The following is a 23,158-nucleotide window of genomic DNA, read 5'->3' as shown; positions in this document are numbered from 1 at the left end:
GGCTAGACTGCTCTACATAGCAAGTTCCAGAACAGCTAGTGTTACTGCTCTAGGTGGCAGATACATCTGGGAGAATAGAACCAAAAAAATTAGGTGGATTAAAGTCTCATGCAGTAGCCAACTTTATTCAGAACATCAGGCAATTTATATTCTGAGGGTTATCAAGGTCATATGAGCAAAGTTCACGTGAGTTCAAACTGTGTACGGTCACAAGGACAACTTTGGCTTGGAAACATTTTTGAACAACAAAAGTAGCAGCAATGGGTGCCCCATAACAAACCCGCTTCTATTTATTATACCTGGGAGGGACAAGAAAGCACATTCTGAGAATAAATCCTTGTTTAGAAGGCACAAAAGTCATAAGACTCTTCTTTTCTCCCCCCCCCTTTCAGAAACAATGGTAACTCAATTGCTGGGTGCAACAACTAGAATCCTAATCTTGTAAGCCATATAAAATCTAAATCCTCCAGTGGGGAATACTGACGGATCCAACATTGAAACCTGGAGACACTAGTAGCTACATCTTGTCCTCACACTATCTCAGCCCCCTTCCTCCCCCCAAAAAGGACTCTTGTTTTCTTGAAGTTTTCTCACAAGCTCTCAGAAATTTCACATAGCTTCATCCTTGGACAATGTCCCAACATATAATAAGACCCTGTCTCAAAATTGACAATAATACAACAAAGGAAGTCAACCCACGAAATAAACAAAAATAAATTCTCTAATGCAGACAATGGGAATGGTAGAAATGAGTTTCTGTGTCTCCAACTCTTGAGGTGCTGAGGACACGGAGGTGATATGTTCTGCCCTAGAGCTAGAGTCTTCTGAATGATTATGTTCTTATGTGTCCTGTGGCTGAAGGGGTTAATGGCTGGGACCCAGTTGAGGCTGCTAGCTAGAGCCTTCATGTGGCCTCTGATGGATTCTTGATCTTCCTCACACCATAGTGGCTGGCCTCTAAGCATACCCATTCCAAAAAAGACCTCAAGGTTTACTGTCTTGCATAGGTTAGCTTACAATAGTCACAATACACCTTGTCTAAACCCACCCACCCCCTATATGAGAGCACACAAAGCCTACTTTTCCAGCTGGGAATGTAGCTAGATGTTGAGCTCTTACCTGGCATGAATGGGATCATGGGTTGCATCCCAGCACTGCAAGCAAGCATACATGATACCTTTCAATTTTGTGGGGATGGTATAAAAATGTAATAGGAGATATTATCTTGGATCACCTTTGGAAGATACAATGTGTCACATTAATTAATCGTAGATTCAAGCGTTTGTCCTAACATACACCAATCCCCTGCATGAGCCTGTGAAGCATTTTTTAAAATTGAGATGGATACGAGAGGGCACAGCCCACTGTGGGTGGTGCCATCTCTAGCATGTAGTCCGGGGTTGTATAAAAAAACAGACGTATCAAACCATAGAACACAAACCATTAGGGAGCACTCCTCCATGGTCTCTGCTTTAGTTCTTCCTCTGGCTGCCCTCAGTGCTGGACTGTGGCCTATGAGGTATAAGATGAAATAAACTCTTTACTCCCCAAGTTTTAGCATGAAAATAGAAAAGCAAATTGGGACAGAAATTGGTACCAGGAACATGGGGTACTGCTGCGACAGACCTGGCCATGTCTTTTTTATGGGGATTGTGGAAGCGCTTGAACTCTGGGCTAGGGAAACCCTTGAGTGCCTGGGTCTTAGAGAACTGTTTTGTGGGAACTTGGAAGAGAATACTGAGAGAAATGCAAACAATGGGGACCTGGCTTATAAAGTTTTAAGGGGAAGCAAAGATTCTATCGGGGCCATTTATGTAAGATACTTGAACTAAGAATCCGTGGCTTCTGGTCAGGTGAGGCTGAAGAATCAGCTATTATTAACAAAAGAAGTGAACCACTGAAGTGAAACCTTTGGTTTACTTGACGGTTGATGCTGGTTAGCTGGAGCTGAAGGATCAGCTAAGATGAATAAGAGACCAGCATAATTGAAGCACCTTCCAGGAACTATTTCCTCAGGGTCAGCACAAAATAAACTGTGGTCCAGAGGACCCAAGGCTGCATTCCATCCTGGCAGCTGAGTTTGGACTGTGCAAGAGTTTCCCTACGGGGTACTGGTTTTGAAGCTACAAGCTTGAAGGAGGTCATGGAGAGAAGCTAAGGGTTGGTGTAAGTATAAAATTTTCTCAACCTATTTCAATAAGAGTTCAAACTCTCCTTTGGCCCACCCCTCACTTGAGGTAGTGGAAGAGAAAAGTTATTAGGACATGGGGGAAGTAGACCTGTTTAGAAATAGTTCTTTGAGGGTGAGTTCAATCTTTGTTGTCAGGATATCAGTTCAGACCAGTAGCAACACCAACTATAAATCAGCGGCTGCAGTCCAGTCCAGTTGACAGTCACCACACATGAACCAGCAAGGGCAGTTCAATTCAGAAAAAAAGCACAAGGCTTGCCAATTGGCCCTAGGCTGCGGAAGCTGCAAAAAGTTGGAGGAACCTCACCAGAAGTTCTTTGGCAAGATTCTTTCAACGGTGTTAGAATCAGTGGAGCTCAGCAAAACAATGTAAGAACCAATACATGTGTGTTTTTAGTGAAGAATATCGAGAGACAAAGCAAAGCAAACCGTTAATGCTGGAGCTCCCACTGTTTGTGGGGTCATATTTATATTCCTTCACCACATGTCCTTTCACATGTCTGCTGTGGCAAAACATTCTTTTGAGGGACCCTAAGGGCTTTTCCCAGTCCCACACCCTCCTACAGCTTCACCCTCCTGCCTGGGGTCAAGGCTAGGCCAAGTTCCATTTTCCACCAACAGAAACATTATTGAGTAAAAAATTCTCAGAATGTTCTGACTGATGGTCACCTGACCCTCTACAAAGTCCCAGGTAGAGTTCAAATGTGTGTCATGCTTGCTAGCCAATAGATTTAAAGGTCAATATGCTTAGCTAAAAAGTTTGCATTGTAGTCTTGCTGATGTAACCTGTGTCCCTAAAAAGTGTAAAAACTGCTTGTAATACACATTCAGTGACACCTTCTTGTCCCTCACCTAGAGAGACTGATTGAGGGTTGACCCTGATGTGCCAGAAAATAAACCTCTTGCTTTTACATTGATCTGCATCTCAGTGTCTCCCTCGGGGGCATCTCAAAGTAAGTACCACTGATGGAAGGTTGGGGTCTTACACTTTCATCTGTGTCTGCTTCAGCAAAACATTCTTTCACCTGTCTGCTTCAGCAAAATATCCTTTTACTTGTATGCCCCAGCAAAAAATCATTTGACACAACTGACTTTCCAAAGAAACCAGAAATTTCCACTTTAGTCTGGCACCATGTAGTAGTCCCTGAGGAGAGGCAAGGTAGACGTTGGTGTCGGTGCAGACTCAGTTGTGGTGGATATCCTAGCATATTAGAGATGACAGGACTGTTAGATGACCACCAAGGACAGAGTGAGCAAGCAGTGTGTGTTCTGGATGCCCGAGCCAGAAATGTGAAACTGCGAAAGCCACTTGAAGTCAGAAGATTGTGCATGAGTTCCAGATGTAGAACACTGAGCTTTTTATACTGTTGAATTGTCCATTTGCTTTTAACTACGGTTACTGTGCCCTTGGTCTTCTCTGTTAGTATAAGAAACTATCAAACTTGTTTTTACTATTATTATTTATTATTTTTTTTATTTTAAAAGAATGCCAAGTTCCAGCCTCAGCTTGATATAGGGTCCTGAGGTGAAGAAGCGGCGGAAGAACAATTTGGAGTCAGGGATGGATGCAAGCTCACAGCTCTGTGATCTGCTTGAGATAGCTCTCTTTTGCAGACCAAAGCCCAGTCTTTTATTTGCATAAGCTACTTCTTTAGAGATTGAATATCAGTTTAATCTTTCATCACAGGCTTCCCTTTGACCATTCCATGAATCAGCATTTTATGACCTTAACCCCTTGACTCTTAGAAATACAGAGCGTATTCAAGGCAAACGAACCAGACAGCAAGCACTTTAAAAAAAAAAAAAATAAGTCCTATGCATTTTGATAGGCACAGCACTTGTGGTTGCCAAGTCTAGAGACAGCTTATTTTTATGTGAGAAAGTTAGCTTTAAGTATAATACTTGTTATATTTTTTTTTTCAATTTAGCGAGCTCTTGTTTGTGCCGATGTAAGCAGCACTGAAGCATTTTTATAATTCTTAGCTACTTCAATATATTCTTTTAATCTTTGGATTTTTTTCTCTTTTTTTTAATCTCAGCAACTCCAGGGCTTATTATTGGAAAGTATTAAGCAATCCCAGAAAGTATGAATATCATTAAGCTATCATCTTTTTTCTTGATACCAGACCTTTTGTCTGTCCCCAAACTCTAATTTGATCGCATATATAACTACCTCATTTACGGAGTAGAATATCTGGATCAAAGTTAGTTGTTGATGGCTTCTGTGGAGACCACTATTTTACCACTATTATTATATAACCATCTATCTGAGCCTTGATTTTTTTTTTATGATTCCTTTCTCTTTTGTGATCAAGGTTTTTTTTCCCCTCTATTAACCAAATCATGTCTCCTTTAATATCTTTCTGAATAAGCTGACTCATTTGTGCAGCTGCCTCTGTTCTTTTGGATCCATGGAGCCTTTCGTACAAAATATATTTCATCCTTTTTATTTTGCATAGTTGAGAAACCCTATAAAGAACAGTTCTTACACTGATTTATGTATTCAAGTTTTCAGAGTTCTTTCTCACAGCCTTAAGGGTTTTTCTGAAGGTCATAGCATGACCATTCTGGTAGGGATCACCAGACTTATTCTCACTTCCTGGAATCATGCTGTTTCTGGTTATCCTTGGGTCATTGACCTCGGCAGGGAGAATATTCCCTGAAGGAGGAACATGAAGTAAAATACGTACATTATTATGCAAACAAACTTCATACTTAGAGCAACCTTCAGCTCTTGAGGAGATCCATGTCTTGTTGGCTCTGCTCCAGAGGGGGTGGGTAAGGAACCTTGTCACACTGTCTCTTCCAAGGCCTTGCCAGACCCAGCAAAAGAGTCCACAGTTAAGTGACTTTAGATTTTTAAAGATAACTTGATATTTTTGTTTGTTTGGCTTTTTTGTTTGTTTGTTTTTGTTTTTCAAGACAGAGTTTCTCTGCAGCCCTGGCTGTCCTAGAACTTGCTTTATGGACTGGGATGTCCTCAAATTCAGAGATCTGCCTGCCTCTGCTTCCCTCCAGCATGCCCTGCTGACAACTTGAATTTTTTAAAGACTGGGACTTTTAAAGTTATACCGTTTTTGTGTTGTGATAGTAACACAATCCTGGGATAAACAAGGAAGGAAAGGCTATGGCTTAATAGTGATACATTTGTGTGTCAAATTGAAAAGGGATTAATTGTATTGTATGTATGTATGTATGTATGTATGTATGTATGTATTTTTGTCAGCTTGACACAAGCTGGAATCACTTGAGAAGACGGAACTTCAGTTGAACAATTGCCTTAGTCATACAGGCCTGTGTACATTCCTGTAAAGCATTTTCTTGATTAATCATTGATGAGGGAGAGACTCCTGTGGTTAATGTTACCCTTGACAGGCGGTCAGAAAACACACTGAGCAAGGCACAGAGAATAAGCCAGTCAGCAGCTTCCCTCCACGGTCTTTACTTCAGTTCCTGCCTTGAATTCCTGTCCTGACTTCCTTCAGTGATAGAGTGTGACCTGGGGTTTGTCAGATGAAATAAACCCTTTGCTCCCCTGAGTTTTGGTCAATGTTTTATCACAGCAATAGAAAAGCACACTTATTATGGCTTGGGTAAATGTCCTCAAAGACTCACATGTTAAAAGTTTGGTTCCCAGCCTGTGGTGCTATTGGGAAGTAATAGGGCATTTAAGAGATGGGACTTTAGTAGCAGAAGTCTCTTTATACCTTTCTCTTTGCTTCCCACTGGCTGTGGAAGTGCTCAGTTCCTTCTCTGGCCATGCATACGTAGCATCGAGACCCAAGTTCAGGTCCCCATGTAAAGCCCTGGTGTTCTTCCTGGCCACAGGCCTGAAAACAAGGAGGCCAATTGATCATGGAATGGAAGTATGCACCCTTCTTAGCGGGTCATCTCAGGTGTTGTCACACTGACAGAGAGCTAACACCACAACATGACATTGTGGTCTACAAGATATATTAGGTCACATAGGGTTGCTGGAACATATGTTTCTGAGGCTGTAGGTTAGACTTACCTGCTTGGGAAGCAGAGGACACTATTTCAAAGACAAGTAGCCAGTTCTGGCCAGAGAAAGCTGACTGCCATCCTGAGGCCAGACAGACTTAATCAGATTGTGCTTTCTCTGAGGCCAAAGGCAGGCCTCTCTGTAGTTGGCCACTAGACTTTGAATTCTCTGAGCTCCATACTGCCCTCTAATGGTCTTAGAGAAAAACTGTGGGGTTGCTCCTACCTACTTTAGAAATTTCACTGTGGGGTCTAACTAGAAAAAAAGCATGTTCTTCAATTTCTTTCTCAAGATTTTAAAGTAGGTGAGGTGTGTGTGTGTGTGTGTGTGTGTGTGTGTGTGTGTGTGTAAGTTTATGCATTCATTACAAGAAAGGACAGGGAGAAGATGAAAGGACCTATTTGGGTGGCATAGATTCTGACAAGAAGCCCAACAGCAGTAAGAGTGGATGGCCTCTTTGTCTCTCTGGATGGAGCCTACTACATCACTCAGAAGAAGGCTGGTTTCATTATCTTCCTTTTCTGGTTAGATTGCAAATAGGTTTTAAAAATAAACTGATTTTATAACCGTATTTAAAAGGAAAATTTCCTAGTTACAAACAAGTAGATTAGGTCAGAAACTATAGAAAAAGGCAAAAGGAGGAAAAGAGCCACTTCTCAGAATCAGTCATCCTTTACTCATGCTAAGTTGCCTTTCTTTTTCTTTTTTCTGTTTTCTTTTTTCTTTTTTTTTTTTTTTTTGGTTTTTCGAGACAGGGTTTCTCTGTGTAGCCCTGGCTGTCCTGGAACTCACTCTGTAGACCAGGCTGGCCTCGAACTCAGAAATCCGACTGCCTCTGCCTCCCAAGTGCTGGGATTAAAGGCGTGCACCACCACTGCCCGGCTTTTTTCTTTTCTTTTTTTTCTTTCTTTGAGTTTCTTATTACATTTATTTATTCTCCCTCCCCTCCCTCTGTCCCTACCCCCCCTCCCAATGTGGAGATTAGAGAATGGCTTGCAGAATTCAATTCTTTCCTTTAACCACGTGGGTCATGGGGCTTGAGCTTGGGTTATCAGGTTAGCGGCAGGCATCTTTATCTGCTGAGCCAGCTCATCAGCCTGTAGGTTGCTTTTTCTTTATGTGTTTGCAGTAGACTCAGATAATTAATTACAAACAGCTAAGCAAGAGGTGCTTTGCAATGATCAAAAACCTGCTCTTGTGACTAAACACAATTTATTCTTTTGTTTTGCACATGGATGGATTTTTATCTTTGAAATTTTATAGATAACATAACATTAACTGTCCTTGTATGCATTCTACTTTGTTGTTGTTTATACTTTAAAAACTCCCAGCACTTGGGAGGCAGAGACAGGCAGATTTCTGAGTTCGAGGCCAGCCTGGTTTACAGAGTGAGTTCCAGGGCAGCCAGGGCTACACAGAGAAACCCTGTCTTGAAAAAAACAAAAAACCAAACCAAAACAAAAACAACAAAAAACAAAACAAAACCTCATGTGCTACATTTTTTAACTATCTAAAATGTGTGATTCATGCGCTGGGAAGTTGGCTCTGGGGGTCAACTGCTAGCTGTGAAGGCATACAGACCCAAGTTCAGGTCCCCAGTGTCCATGTAAAGCCTTGGTCATGTGCATTAGTAACCATAGTACAGAGGGGCAGGGAGGGATGAGTCCCTGGAGCTCATAGAGAGGGGTTGAGGAAGACATGTCTGTTGACTACTGACTTCTCCAAGAACACACCTAGTGGTACGTATACATTCATAAGCCACACACACATACAGATACACACAGATGCACACAGGCACAGACACACACGCAGACACACAGAGTATACAATTCAGTATTTATAGTACCTCCAGAGTCTAACCATTGTCACAGCTAGTTCTAGAACATTTTTCATGACCCCCCCACTGAAGTACCACGTCAATTACCAGTCACTCTTTACCCTGTATCAGTCTGACACACCCTGACCAAAACAATCACTAATGTGTTTCATTTCTTTATGTATTTAAGCACACTTTTAAAAAAAATACAGGGTCAAGCTCTATATTCCAGAATGGCTCCAAACTTTCCATCTTCTGCCTCAGCTTTCCGAGTGCTATGGCTTTTCTGAAAAGTTAATATAACTGGCTTCTATTAATACATACATTCCAGCATAGTGTTTTAAAGGCTCATCCACTGGGTATGGCCCTCATGTCTCACTGGACAACGGCAGGGGGACCGGAGCCATTACAAAGTCCCCTTCAATTACTGGAGGTCAGGCCTCTATCCCTGCCTTCGCAAGATTAGAATCGCCACAGCCCTTCTATCTTTAGAGAAGGGAGGAGATGTCAGGGGCAGCCCTGCTTACACACTGTAGGCCTAAAATCAGCCATAGGCCTAAAATCAGCAATAGGCCTGTCATACATGTATACTAACACCAAGTCTTGGGTCTCTGTGGAAAAACATTGAAATAGATGGCTATAAGCTATTGTAAACAGGCAGCTTTTGTGGAAATTTACCAGCCTGAGTAGTCATAGAGCTTGTAAATAGGTAGCCTTGGCAGATAATACAAACTTAGATAAGGACAAGTGAATCATAGGCAGAGTCATAGTGACCTGTCCCCTGAACCTTTACCCAGCCAATACTCTGTTCTGAAAGATATCTGTACTCCCCCTGAACACTCATGCTCCCGTGTCATCCCCTTCCCCACCTCCTGCCTTTTTGTGTTATAACCCCTGTGTGAATAAGTAAAAATTATGATTTGATTTAGAAAAATAAATAAATAAATAAATAAATAAATAAATAAAGGCTCATCCACAATGAACCACACACCAGACCTCTTTCTATTTTCTGTCGAATATTCTGCTGCTGAAATGTAGCCTGTTTTACTTATTAGCTAGTAAGTTGACAGACATCCAGCCTGCTTGTGCTTTCAGTGCTCTGGATGAGGCTGCTCAGAACACTAACAGGTATGGTTTTCACCCTATTGGGTATATTCCTATCTGTGAACTTTAGGGCCATATGACAGCACCATATTTAAACCATTGCTAGACCATTGTCCAAATGGGCTGATCTGGGTTCATTTCTATGTGGAGATGAAGGGTCAGTTCTTCAATCTCTTACCAAACACCTATTATCTCTCTTTAACAAGAGAACAGATGGAGAAGGGGAGTACGCAGGTAGTCAGAGGAAGATGTTAGCTATTCTGACCTTATTTCTTGGAGACAGGGTTGCTCACTGAACCTGGAGATAGACTGACAGACTGCAAACTCCAGAAATCTTCCTGTCCTGTTTCTATTCTCCACATCATTGGGTCACAGACACATGTGGCCATGCCATATATATATACATACATATGTATGTATACATATATATGTATACATACATATATACTAGGATCTGTATTCAGGCCCCTGTACTTGTATAGCAAGTCTTGTGCACTGAGAAGTCTGTCCCAGCAGGCTGCTTGTCTTCTATCATTAGAAGCTATGACAGATCCCATTTGCTTCTCTGATTTTTGCAGAACTTACTTCAGTCTTGCATAACCCTAGACCCAAAGGAAGTTACAGAGCTCCAGCTAGCCAGCAATTGCTTTAGTTCACAGCTGGTGAGTGCTATAGATAGAGGTGCCTTGGAGAAAATTAGGTGTTGTATCAGGTTCAATTCAGTTGTTAGCTTGTATCAGAGAGGCTTTAGGTAAATCCTCGGGTGAACATTTAAACATTGTTTCCCATTCTTCACCTAGAATAAGGATTTCTTAGATGGGAATGTCTAAACAGGTATGCCATCCCCAAGCCTATATAAACACCAGACACTACTATTATCCAAGAATGTCCTGGATCTGTCTCCCCTAGAGTAGTTGAAATTAGGCAGTCTGGGCTCTTTTTTTTTTTTAAGGTTTCTCTTACTTGGTACCATGTCTGTGAGATTTGTCCATATATTTGTGTTCATTCTTCCTTCTTGTTGAATCTATTTCATACAATACTATATTCTAATTCATTTTCTTTTTCTCCTTTTGATGAGTGTTTGGCTCCCCAGCGTGGGGCAACAGTACCCAAGCTGCTATGAACACACTTGCCTAAGAATTTGATGGACATATGTTTCTATTTCTTTTAGGTTTATCTTTGGAAGTGGATTTACTAGGTCAAGGGGTTGGTACATTAAACATTTTATTTTAACTTAAAACATACAAAATTACATTCTTCTGCCAATCTTTTGATGTAAGGCCAAATCCTTTCCTTTCCTTCTGGGTCCACTGCCTGGATTTCTTACCTAAATCACACCCATAGACTATGTCAGCTGCAACATACAGCTTTGAATTCTTTAAGTTAGAATGAGAAACCAGTGATGTTTAAAAGTCATCAAAATGCAGAATCCTTCTGAGTTTTCAAAAATCCCTTCAGCAATTTCTTACAGTTGTCATGTTCATTTGAACATTTATAATGCTAACATCCATTTAGTTGCCCTTGCTGTGGCTTGGATGTGATCTTTGAGTTGATCTATTGAAAAATTAGTCCCTGAAGCAACACTGACATTTGGAAATGAGGCCTTTGAGCAGTGACTGGGACATGAGAACTGAACTCTGTTCTCACGGTCATTGGAACCCACTCAGGGATCAGTAAGGGAATAGCCTCACTAAAAGTGAATGCTCTTACCTGATGCCCAGCTGATGTGGGCACCATGCTTCAGGCCAGCAATCAATAACCATCTATCCTCCATATATGCCTTTTCTCAGAGAATTCGTTATAGCTACAGAAAAGAAGAACAGCAATGACAACAGCAGCAGCAACAATACCGTTGTCGACTCCTTCTTGGTATTAACTCTAGTTTCCAAAATTACTTTTTTCTTATACCCAGACATCATTATTTTAGGTACTTTAATTAAATTGTATAATTATATAATATAATTATATAATTATCATAATTATATAATAGTACTGACATTGACAGGTCTGGGGACACAGTGCCTCTTCAGAAATACATAGCTCAGTCAGCAGGAAGAAATGTAAAGGCACATAGCAGAGGGCTGAGCATGCTCACTGTCTTAGTTTGGGTTTTACTGCTATGAACAGACACCATGACCAAGACAACTCTTACAAGGACAGCATTTAATTGGGGCTGACTTACAGGTTCAGTCCATTATCATCATGGTGGGAGCACGGCAGCATCCAGACAAGCATGGTGCAGGAGGAGCTGAGAGTTCTACATCTTCATCTGAAGGCTAACAGAAAAAGACTAGCTTCCAGGCAGCTAGGAAAAGGGTCTTAAAGCCTACACCCTCAGTGACACACCTACTCCAAATAGTGCCACTCCCTGGCCCAAACATATTCCAACCGCCACACTCACCAACCTACTTTCAGTTTGGTTCAGAGAGAACAAAGAATACCAATTGTTTTTGTTTGCTCATGCTGGGTGATACATTATTTCCCAACATAGTAACTGAAAGCAAAGTTGTTGTTTTTTTTTTTTTAAATCGTACTTGTACTTGTGGATTCTGTAGGTGATAAATTTAGACAAGGAGTGGTGAGGAAGTTTCCTATTTGCCTCCTCTAGAGGCCTGTGAGGGACAAGGGTGACCCTGAGCAGGAATTAGGATCCTCTGGTGGTTTCTCTGTCCACATATCCTGCAGCTGCTGAGACCAGAGGTGCCAGTGAAGTCTCTCCAAGGGGCCTGAGCCTCATCACAGCATAGAGATCTTCCATGGCTAGTCAGGGCTTCAATAGTGAGCTCCAAAGAGAGTGAACCTATAGTAACTGTGAGTGAATTTGTAGTAATTCTACTGTCCTTTTTTTTTTTTTTTAGACCTAGCATAGAGACTTCTATTGATTATAAATAGATAATTAACCTTTCAAGGGATTTTGTTGTTATTGTTGTTGCTATTCATACATCTTTGATAAAATACCTTGTCAACTTTTAAATCTATTTTTAAATTGGATATTCTGTTTTCTTATATTTTGGGTTGTGAGCCTAGCCTTTAATGGGTGAGCCATCTCTCCAGCAGGATATTCTGTTTTCTTATTGCATAGTCTAGAGTGTTCTGGATAAAGCCCAGGTATGATTTCAAATGCATCATTGCTTGTCTCAGTAAGCAGGATCAAGTTTCTCCCCTCCCACTGACACCAGATGAGGCAGTTCTCTGCTGCTACATATGTAGCTGGGGCCATGGACTGGCCCATGTACACTCTTTGGTTGGTGGTTTAGTCCCTGGGTGCTCTGAGGGATCTGGTTGGTTGATATTGTTGTTCTTCCTATGGGGTTGCAAACCCCTTCAGCTCCTTCAGCCCTTCCCCTAACTCTTCCCTGGGTTCAGTCCAATGGATGGCTGTTAAGTATCTGCATCTGTCTTAGTCAGGTGCTGGTAGAGCCTCTCAGAGGATAGCCATACCAGGCTCCTGTCTGCAAGCACATCTTGGCATCAGCAATAGCATTGGGGTTTGGTGTCTGTGGATGCAATGGATCGCATGGTAGGGTCTGCTTATCCTTTCTTTCTTCTCTTTCTCTCTCTCTCTCTCTTTCCTTCTTCCTTTTTCCTTCCTTCCTTCCTTCCTTCCTTTTTTCCTTCCTTCTTTCCTTCCTTCCTTCCTCTTCCCTATTAGGCTTTTTTAGATTTCGAGTTTGTTGAGTAGTGATAATGAATCATTTCACAGCCTCATCTTAGGGGAAACATTCAGTCTTTAAGTATCTATATCTGGGGCTGAAGAGATGGCTCAACAGTTGAGAGTCCTTGCTGCTATTGCAGAAGACCCAAGTTCTGTTCCAAGCACCCATACTGAGCAGGTCACAACCACCTGTAACTCCAGCTCTAGGGGACCTCATGTCCTTTCCTGGCCTCCACAGACACATACATATGTGTGGCATACACACATATATACAAACATACATGTAAGTAAAAATAAAAAAAAATAATAAATTATGAAAGTAGATATAGACATTGGTATGTGATATCACTCTTAAAGGACACATATTTCTAGTATATTTAGTAAATTCCCCCATCAGACACAAGTTGCTTTCTATTTTTTGTCATTACAAACAGTGATTTAGTGACATCCTTGCAGCAAACCCTCTATGCACATGGCAATCCTCAGCTGTTTTGGATCATTCTTGTCAGTATCTAACTACCCTCTCTATGTGCCATTAGTAAAGAGATTCCATCCACACATCTCTACACCATCCCCCATCTCTATTGTAATCTGTTATGTGTCTTTTCTTGGGGAGATATAAGTAAATATCTACTCACCCAACATAGGCCCAATAACAGACAAGAGAAATGAATGAGTCAACCAAAGCCCATGCTGGGGAACAAATGAGTCTGTTGGGGTTACATACAGGAGCAATGATAACTCAAAGGCTGATACATCACACAAAGAAAACAACAATAACAACAACAACAGCAGCAGCAGCAACAACAACAAAGCCCATCTCAGTGTCAATGATACCTCATGAGAGCTGCAGCCCTGGAACTCTCTGCACAACCTGCAGGTAAACTTGACAGATACGAGAGAGTCTCTTTTTAAGACTGCAGGGCTGGCCAGAGTGTCTGCCCCATCAATTGTTGCTGCTTTCATAAGGGTGGGGGTGGGGGTGGAGATTGGGATGGGCCTCGCAAATCTTGTTACTTTTAGAAACTTCCTGAAACTTGTAAGCTGTTAACTTCCTGAGTCTTGGAGCCTCCACTCTCCTTGGAGGTTACACAATATCTCCCCTCTCTTGCCCTTCATGAAGCTTCTAGAGTTTTCCTGTGTCACTCTGCATTTCTTTACTTCACTGGTCTTTTTTCAGCCCCAGTAAGTCTCACTTCTCCATGAAGACTGACAAGGTTAGAGGAATCATGTGAGGCCACTTTCTGGTTCATATCTTAGTTATTACTTATTGACTATGATGGAACAATTTCTTCTTGTGATTTCAGGACACCACATTCTGGGTTTCTAAGAAATATATCTGCTCATTTCTTGCCACTAGCCTTGCCTCTGACATGTCATACCATGAATTTAGGCATTTTCCATTTTGTTCTACCTCCTAAGTATAGTTTAAATAGCAAAAGACAGGGCAGCAGGATTACAGTTCAGTGAGTAAAGTGCTACTTACCAAACACAAAGCTCTGAGTTAGCTTCTCACCATTGTGTAAATCTAGGCATGGTGATGCATACCTCTAATGCCGTCACTGAGGATAAAGCAGAACATCAGAAGTCCAAAAGTTATCCTTGGCTATTTGGAGAGTTTGAGGTCAGCCTGGGCTACCTGAGATCTTATCTCAAAAGAGAAACAAACAAACAAAAAAATCCTAAAGCAAAAACATTTTGTATTCCTTAGGGGTTTGAAAGAGCTTGTTTCTGTAGTGGCTGTGGTCAGTGTGTGCTTCTGAGCCAGCACTTGGCTAATGTCATGGTTTTATTCAGCTTTTAAATCCAGATTTTTGTTTTTTACTAACTGGACACTTTTTTGTTTTGCCGAGTTCTTGCTTGTTGGGCAGTGACGTAAAGCCTGGAGTCCTGGCTTGGCTGCTGTTTACATTTATCAGGCCCTACCCTTCTCATTATAATTTATATTTCAGTGAGTCTGGAGAATGATGTTCTGCTCGGGGAATGGCAATGTTTGTAACTCTGTTCCTCCCACCCAGGCTGAGGGATTAGAGGAAATGAGCAGGTTCCCTTTTCAGCAATAAAACTTCCCTCTGTCACCAAGGACTTTCACCCAGAATCCAAGACTCAAGTTTTAAAAACATCAAGGCTGCGAGTGTGTTTGTATAAATAACGTACAAATGAAATTTCCTTCTTTTAAAATATACAAGTGCGCAGGAACGTGCCTATGAGCCCAGGATCATGATTCAAACCACAGATGCTGAACTTTCAAAGTTCCGGGGAAAGCAGGGCGATTGTTTGGGAGGCACTTGAGAAAGAATTTTTCAGGATGTCTCTGAAGGCCTGTTTATTGTGACGATTTCCTAGGGCAGTTAGTGGAGGTGAGGCTCCAGTCTTCCGTAGCCTCCTGGAATAACAGGGAACTGCTTTGCCACGGTTGCCAACAGCACAGCTCAGACAGTAACACTGGCGGCTGCCTGTAAAGATTTTCTTGCTTGCTCTGTCTGCCATTTGCCTACATTTCCTGCAAGGTAAGGTCTTCCATAGGTGAGCCATGCCACAAGGGGCTTCCAGGGCCTCCCAGGAAATTAAGCATCACTGGTTTGTGGACAGAGAATATCTCTTTTACCCACACGCACTACATTTCTTTCCTAAACTCTTTATGGGCTCAGTTCATTAGCAGTTATCAGCTATTCAAACACTTGTAATCAGTTTTATACCATCTCCACTGGAAAACAATATAAAGTCTCGTAGGATTCTGATCCCCCCTTCTAATCACAGGAACTCCAACACGGGTATAGAAGAGTCTTTCACTGTTGCTTCCCCACTTGCCACATATTGTGGAATTGTGGAAACGAACACGAGACTCCACTCTGCTTTGCTTGGATGATGAGCTACTGGAGGGGGTTGTCAGGGGGATCCTGTCTTTCCCAGAAGGCAGTGCTGTGTTAAAATCAGTCTCCCCAGGAACCGCTTGTCTCTCTACAATCACTGACTGGAAGAACGACTACTTCTCAAGATCTCTAGGTATAGGGCTTTTCCAGAGGAGTCCGTCAAATTTACTTCAGAAACCCAAATCCACTGTGGTCCTAAGTGATGTGTCGGTCACTGAGGTAAACTGGCTTCTGTGATGCTTTCCGTGAGATAGTCCCTTAGGCTGCAAATAGACTCCAGTTTTTCTTCCTGGAGGCCTCTCTCCTGCAGATCTTTCCGGTTGGGTTTCTACAGTACTGTGGGCAGCGTTATGTCATCCTAAATTGAAGCTCTAACCTCCAGACCTCCAGTGCTTCAGAAGAGCCAAACAGAATGAACATCTTCAGAAAGGTGAAGAAAGAAGGCACTGGGGGAGATGTGGCTCAGTCTGGCTGCATCCTTATGAGAAGAGGGTATCTTGTTACACTGAGACACCAGGGCCCCATGCACACACAGAGAGAACAGAAGTGCTGCTGCAAACCAAAGGAGGGGCTCCCGGAAGTCAGCCTTGCAGCCCCCAGAGCACAAGACAATACAAAGCTGTACTTGCTTGTTTGTTTTTAGATGAAATTTTTGTTTAAGATTTGATAGATAAAATTCTATTTCAGGTTATCCCAGGACTTGGGAGGTAGAGGCAGAAGGATCATGACTACATAGCTAGTTTCAAGCCAGTCTGGGCACATGAGACTCTGTCAATAAAATTGAGAGAGGCAGAGAGTAGGCAGGTAGGAAGAGAGACAGAGAGAGACACAAAGATAGAGAAGTACATTTCAATAAGAATAAGCATAAATGGAAAAATGATTGTAAAAAATCTGTTCATGTCTCTTGACGGTGCACGTTATATACTTAACAGACAGTATTGCTGTTACTCTTGGTCACTGTAGTGGGGTCACAGCTGAATACAAATGATTAAGACACTGGTGCCCTACTTTGCATGAGCACCATGCATTTTAGTAGTGAGGGACTTTTTTTCCGAGAGAGAGAGAGAGAGAGAGAGAGAGAGAGAGAGAGAGAGCGAGCATAATGTGTGTGTTGACATGTACCACAGCCCACTTGTAGAAGCTGGAGAACAACTTTATGGAGTCAGTTCCCTCCTCCCACCTGTAGGTGGGTTCTAGGAATGAAACTCAGGTTTTCCGGCTTATGTGACAAGTGTCTTTACCCTCCAAGCCAACTCTCCATCCCCAAAGAGCGTTCCAGGATAAGAACTAACCCTGCCCCACTGACCTCAGTCAGGAAGCAAGGACTCCAAGGATACTCCAAAGGTTCCACGAGTGCTGAAACTTTCTTATAAAATAATTAATTTCTTATAAAACTTCCTTTTAAAAAGGGCTGGGGAGACAGCCCAGCACTTCCGAACATCTGCTGCTCTTGCAGAGGACCTGCATTCAGTTACCAGAACTCACATAGTGGCTCACAACCTTTCCTAACTCAAATTCCAGGGGATTCAATGGCCTCTTCAGGCACAAGACATAGACACGGTACACATACATACAGATAGGCAAACACATACATAGAATAGATTAAATCTTTAAAATTAATTTTTTAGCATTCGGTATGATGATGTCAGATGGGACTTTCACACATATGTATTGTTAGACTCTCTTGTCATTTCAGTCTGCCCTCCACTACTTCACAATCGCCACTTTCTCTGCTCTAGATTTCTTCCCGCAGACCACTTCCTCTTCTGTTATTTTTATAAATGACCTGTGTACATTGTTACTGTTTAAGCCACTTGATCTGTGGTATTTTGTTACAAAAGTCTGAACTAATATACCCAGTCAAGTCTGTCTCTCCGCACAGCAAGTGTGATGCGGAACTCACTATAAATCTGGTGCTTTACAGGGTGCTAGCATCTGGGCGAGGCTTGGCTTGCCTAGACTGCTCTCCAGCTTCTGACTCTTCCCACAGCTTCTGACTCCTCCCACAGCTTCTGACTCCTCCCACAGCCATAAGACGAAACCGGTAAGAGATCTTCAAAGATGGCAGTTGACATTGAGAGTGTGAAGGTAGAAGACCTGGCTGAGGGTCTTGCTATGACAAAGCAAAGGTGCTTTAGGCAGCCAGCTAAACATGCTAATATCCGATAGAGAGTCAGCGGGAGTCTGTGAGATTAACATGATTGCTCCATTTTGCCCTAAGAGGTAGGGGCAAGTCAAGAAGCATTCAGTGTGGGGATTGAAATATGGGGGAGAAGGGTCATTTTCTCTATCTGGGACAGCCTGTAAGATCCAGCCATGTTCTCCTGCTGGCAGCCAGTGCAGGACTGAAGGAATGTGACCAGCAGCCCAGAGGAAGAGGGCTCAAGCCAAGTGGTGACAGTGGCAGGAGGTGTCACTCACTGACCAAGAGATGGCTTGCTTTTGAAAAAGAAAAATGACCTTAAGGCTTAGAATCTGGGTGGCAGCAGACTTAAAATGGGCCTTTTGGGGAAATTGTGTATTTATTGGGTAGCTAAAAGTGAGGAATGCGGCATTTCTGAAAGGCTGACATTCCCAAGATGCTTTTTGATGTTTCTATGATTTGGTTCTAAATGAGAGGAAACCTTTGATCCAGAGGGAAGCCTGGCCTGGTTTCTGAACTCTGGCACTTTGGAAACACTTCTGAAGTTCCAGAAGATCAGCAGGGGTGAATAGATGTGTTATTCAGGATGTGAGGATGGAATATGGAGAGACCAGAGAACTCGGGAGTGTGAATGAACACTGAATAGAAAAGAGCCTCTGCAAACTGGGAGCATAGCAAAGCCAGGATTCGTCAGGAGGAGCATACTGTGATGGAGAGGGGCGGCTCATGGGAGACAGTAACAAGTCAGAACCCAGGAGAAAGGATTCTCTAGAGGCCAGGCCTAGGCTCAGCTGAAGGACAGTCTGGTTTGATTTCTCCCAGTCCTCACTGCAGAGAGCAGTCTAGTCTAGCCCCAGGCCTCGAGCTACACCCAGACAGGACTAGGATGTCTCTGTCACACCCAAAATGCAGTGGTAAGATTCCAGAGACAGACTGGGCTGAAGTGAAGTGCAGAAGAAAAGATGGGGGTTTTGGAGACACTCCCTTCCATTTTCTTAACATTTGTTTATTTAGTATGCATGTATATGAAAGCACACACATGTGAAGGCCAAAAAACAACTTTTGGGAGTTGATTCTTTTTTTTTTATACCATGAGGGTGGGTCCTGGGAACTGAATTTAGGTGGTCAGACTTGGTGTAAGCACCTTTACCCACCAAACCATCTCACAGGCCCAGAAAATCTCACTGAAACCAGGCAGTCACTCTTGCTTCCAGTCCTGCTCGTTGTAGTTATTAATACCATGTGTGCAACCTTTGCAAAAGTCCCGTCTCACAGGCACCTCAGTGTGGAGAGCTGCTGCCACGCCTTAAAGATGGTGCCTGCTTGCCCTTGCAGACTTGGAGTAAACAAGCTTTGTTTGGTCCTGGGGCGGTACTTCCTGGTGGCCTGATCTTGTGTCATGGGTCCTTGACCAATCACAGTGCGAGACGTGGTATGGGCTCATGGGCAGTCCTACACAGGGTATAAAGCTTCGCTCCTGGGCTGGCTCGGGGGCACACCTTCAAGCTTCATGTAACTAGCAACTCCTGAGTAAACTGCTGCTGGAAGGAACTGGTGTGCGAGTCTTTCTTCCATGCTGGTCGGGGTGGTAGGCGCCGCACACCTCAGGTTTTAATGCTTTGCCTTCTTTGCTACTAGAACAGACTTTCAGGATCTCCCAGCATCGCAGACTAGACTTGCCAAATCTAAACACCAAGACGTAAACACCCTAGAGCTCCTCAACCAGAACATCGCCTGCCTGGATCACCAGATGCCTAGACTCTACCTCCCACCTGCATTCTAGAAAGGCAGAGTTTATAGTTTAATATCCACATTGTTATAAGAGTGGAGGTGGTAGAGTGAGGATCCCTGGTGAGAACCTATCCATGCGCAGTGTCAGTCAGTTAAGTCTTCCACTCACCACCAGAGGGCAGTGTTGCTCTGTGCGACTGCTAGACTGCGCGCAAGGTTTCAGCTTCTAGTTCACTGGTGATTGCAAGGCTTGGGGGAGTAGGATTCAATGATAGAGGTGTGCGTGTGCGTGTGCGTATGTTTGCCTATCATGCACTAAGGATAAGCTAGAAGATTAGAAATTCAAATTTATCCGTGGCTACAAATCATATTTGAGGCCCACCTGGACTACTTGAGACTCTGTCTCAAGATAAAAAACTGTTGGGAGAGCTGTGAGTTTGATTATGGGCATCATTGTTAGGTCAGTCTCTCTAGGGTCAGACAAAGATGCCTAACCTTCACCCTCTGATTTTAGATGGGTGTGTTACAGGCCCTGTGTGGACAGTTTCAGCATATATTATAATCATCCCCAAGTGCTGGCAAGAGAGTCATCCAGGGGCTCTCAGTCCACCTCATGCCCCAAACGAAAATCTGAGGATACTTAGTCCCTCATAAAAAAAATGTGGTATGTACCCCACCATCTCTAGGTAACGCAGAATGAATATAATAGCCAAATGTTGCTTAAAGAGTTGTTACATTGTAGCCAAATGTTGCTTAAGAGTTGTTACATTGTATTTTCAGAGACTAAAGTGTACATATTCAGTACACATGCCAGTTTTTAAAGATTTATTTATTTATTATTATTTATATGAGTACACTGCAGCTGTCTTTAGACACACTAGAAGAGGGCATTGGATCCCATTACAGATAGCTATGAGACATCGTGTGGTTGCTGGGAATTAAATTCAGGATCTCTGGCAGAGCAGTCAGTGCTCTTAACCACTGAGCCATCTCTCCATCCCCACATGCCATTTCCGAGGTTTGGGGTTTTTTTGTTTTTTAGACAATGAAGACCAGGCTGGACTCAACCTTGCTGTATATCTAAGGATGACCTTGAACTTATGATCTTCCTAACTCTTCCCCCTGAGTGTTGGTACTGCAGGTTTGCACTCCATGCCCTGTCTAAGTGGTGCTGGGGTCAAACTCCAAGGCCTGGTGCCCACTAAGCACACACCCCACCAACTGAGTTTCATCTGCAGTCCCAAACATAGGATTTTTGGCCCTTGGCTAGTTAGGCCTGAAGAGTGGAGTCCATAGATATGGAGGGTGTTTATGGTCAGATTGGAGCAATGCCCATATCATTCTAATAATTTAGTTTTAAAGAGTCTGTGGGTTTTTGTTGTTTTATTTCTCTTTGTTTCTCTATAAGACACTAACTTCAAAGGCTTACCCATCCCAGCAGGCACCGCTCAGTTCTGGCAAATTTAGACAGACTTCTAAATTTACTCTGCCCCAGACATGGTATGGCCACTAGTAGTTTTCATAGCATAGTTTTGTTTGTTTGTTTGTTTGTTTGTTTCTAATAGAGATTGAGATTCTGTCACAGTTCTGCATAGATGCAACCCCAAACCTGTCAGTTTGCAGGAGACTTTTTGTCCCTGACCTCTTGGCCTCTCAGAGAAGGACACAAACAATGCTTTCCCTCTGGGGGGAATCCATCCAGGGGCAGCTCAGACCCAGGGTGGGTGGCCAGCTGCAGCTTTCCTCTGAAGGGAAACACATGCAGTTCTGGCTTCTGTCGACTCAGCTCTGGGAGCACCAGCCCCTCCCAGCGAGCTTGGGGGCCTTGGCTGCTGGGGATGACCTACAGGCCTTATCAGTGTTTATCTTTCAGCAAAATCCCAGAGATGCTGAGCATGGTGTCTGGGACTCTGACAGCTTAGAGGGCAAGCAGCTATGCTTTTTCCCTTGTTCCCACCCCCGACCTCTCGCTGTAGGAGGCCCTGCACAATGGCAGAAATATTCCATGAACTGTTAACAGGGCTGTGGCTATAGCCACATTTTCTTTCTAAAAAAGAAATCTTGGGAGGACTGGAGAGATGTCTCATTGGCTAAGAGTGCTTGTTGCTCTTCTAAAAGATCCAGGTTCTGTTCCCAGAACCTATGTCTGGAGGCTCACAACTAACTACCTGTAGCTTCAGTTCCAGAGGATTCCACATCCTCTCTGCCTTCTGTGAGTAAATATACATGCTCATGTATATATGATGTTCAATAAGAATAAACAAGGTTCAGGCTAGTCACCCTTGACTAGAACACTCTACTAGCTTTTCTATGGGTTCTAGATGAGATTCTCTGCTTTACCCTGGTCTTCTCATCCCTGTGTGACCTGAATGGACTTTCTGACTTACATAACTCCCCTATGACTTCAATGCAAGAAGCTTGGGAGTGTGTGGACATCACTGAACAAAGGAGACAAATTACAATCACACCGAGAATATGCTGGACATCAACACTTGAGCAACACTCTCCCACATAGATCTGCTGAATACCACTACCCTTCTGTCCATCTTCCCTTTCTAAGAGTGCTGGCCTCCGGTGTACTTCTGGGACCTGCTCATTTCTACCTCAGGGCCTTTGTATCTGCTTATTATTTTACCTGGAACACTCCTGCACCAAATTCACATGGCAGCCCCTACTTGTCATTCAGGTCTCAGCTCACAGCATAGCGACCCTAGAAAAACACTTTTTCCTGGGCATCCCAGGAGGCACTGGGTTCGCCCTACCTACCTCACAGCTGGCTCCATTTCTTTCATAGTTTCAATCATTTTCTGAAAAACTCTTGTTCTCACATTGGCCAATTTCTTTACTCCCAATCCTCCTACTCCTTGATCAGCTGTGATGGAAGAGACATCAGTGTGAATGTTCTCAGTTGTCAGATTCCCAGGGTTCAAAAGCCATTTGTACGAGGAGGATCATGGTATTCACTAACTCCTTTTGTTTCTCTCATTCTCTGTGACCACGTGCCTGGCAAGAATCAACTTAAAGGAGGAGGGGTTTATTTTAACCAGCAGCTAGAGAGAATACCATCGTCAGCGTGGGGAGGTGTACTGGGGCTAGAAAACTCAAGTCAATGCTGATCTCTTCACAATCACTTCCTCCAGCAAGGCTCGACCTCCACAAGGTCACACAGCTTTCCAACACAGCACTGCCAGTGGAGGGCCAAATTCTCACACACATGACCCTATGGAGGACAGTTCATATCCAAACAACCACCCGTGAACGAAGACAGTAGGGAGGTTGACTACAGCCGCGGTCACCCTGAAGCTGTTGTGGGTCCCGATCGTTGGGAGAACATTTTCAGGCGTCTTCACTTGTCTGGAGGCAGGGCCACAGGACGTGCGATTCAGGAAAGAAGATAGGCAAAGGAGTTGGAGCCAGCATTGTGGGCCACTTCGAAGATCCTATTCACCCTGCCCCAGGGAGTGAAGAGCAAGGGTCACCTGGCTTTTGCAGCAGAGGTGACTGGAAACCATGCAGCCGGGGCTAGATCTGAGAAATCAAACGCAGGAGTCAGGAATGTGCTGTTTCTCCAGACATTTTTGTTTTCCAAAGTTGGCTTGAAGTCATCTTATGCTGCAGAGGGTGACCTTGAACTTTTTATCT

Source organism: Grammomys surdaster, unplaced genomic scaffold, assembly GCF_004785775.1.
Source record: "Grammomys surdaster isolate TR1022 unplaced genomic scaffold, NIH_TR_1.0 375, whole genome shotgun sequence".
NCBI classification, from domain to species: Eukaryota; Metazoa; Chordata; class Mammalia; order Rodentia; family Muridae; genus Grammomys; species Grammomys surdaster.
The sequence above is the reverse complement of the archived record's forward strand: the minus strand, read 5'-3'. Positions refer to the sequence as shown.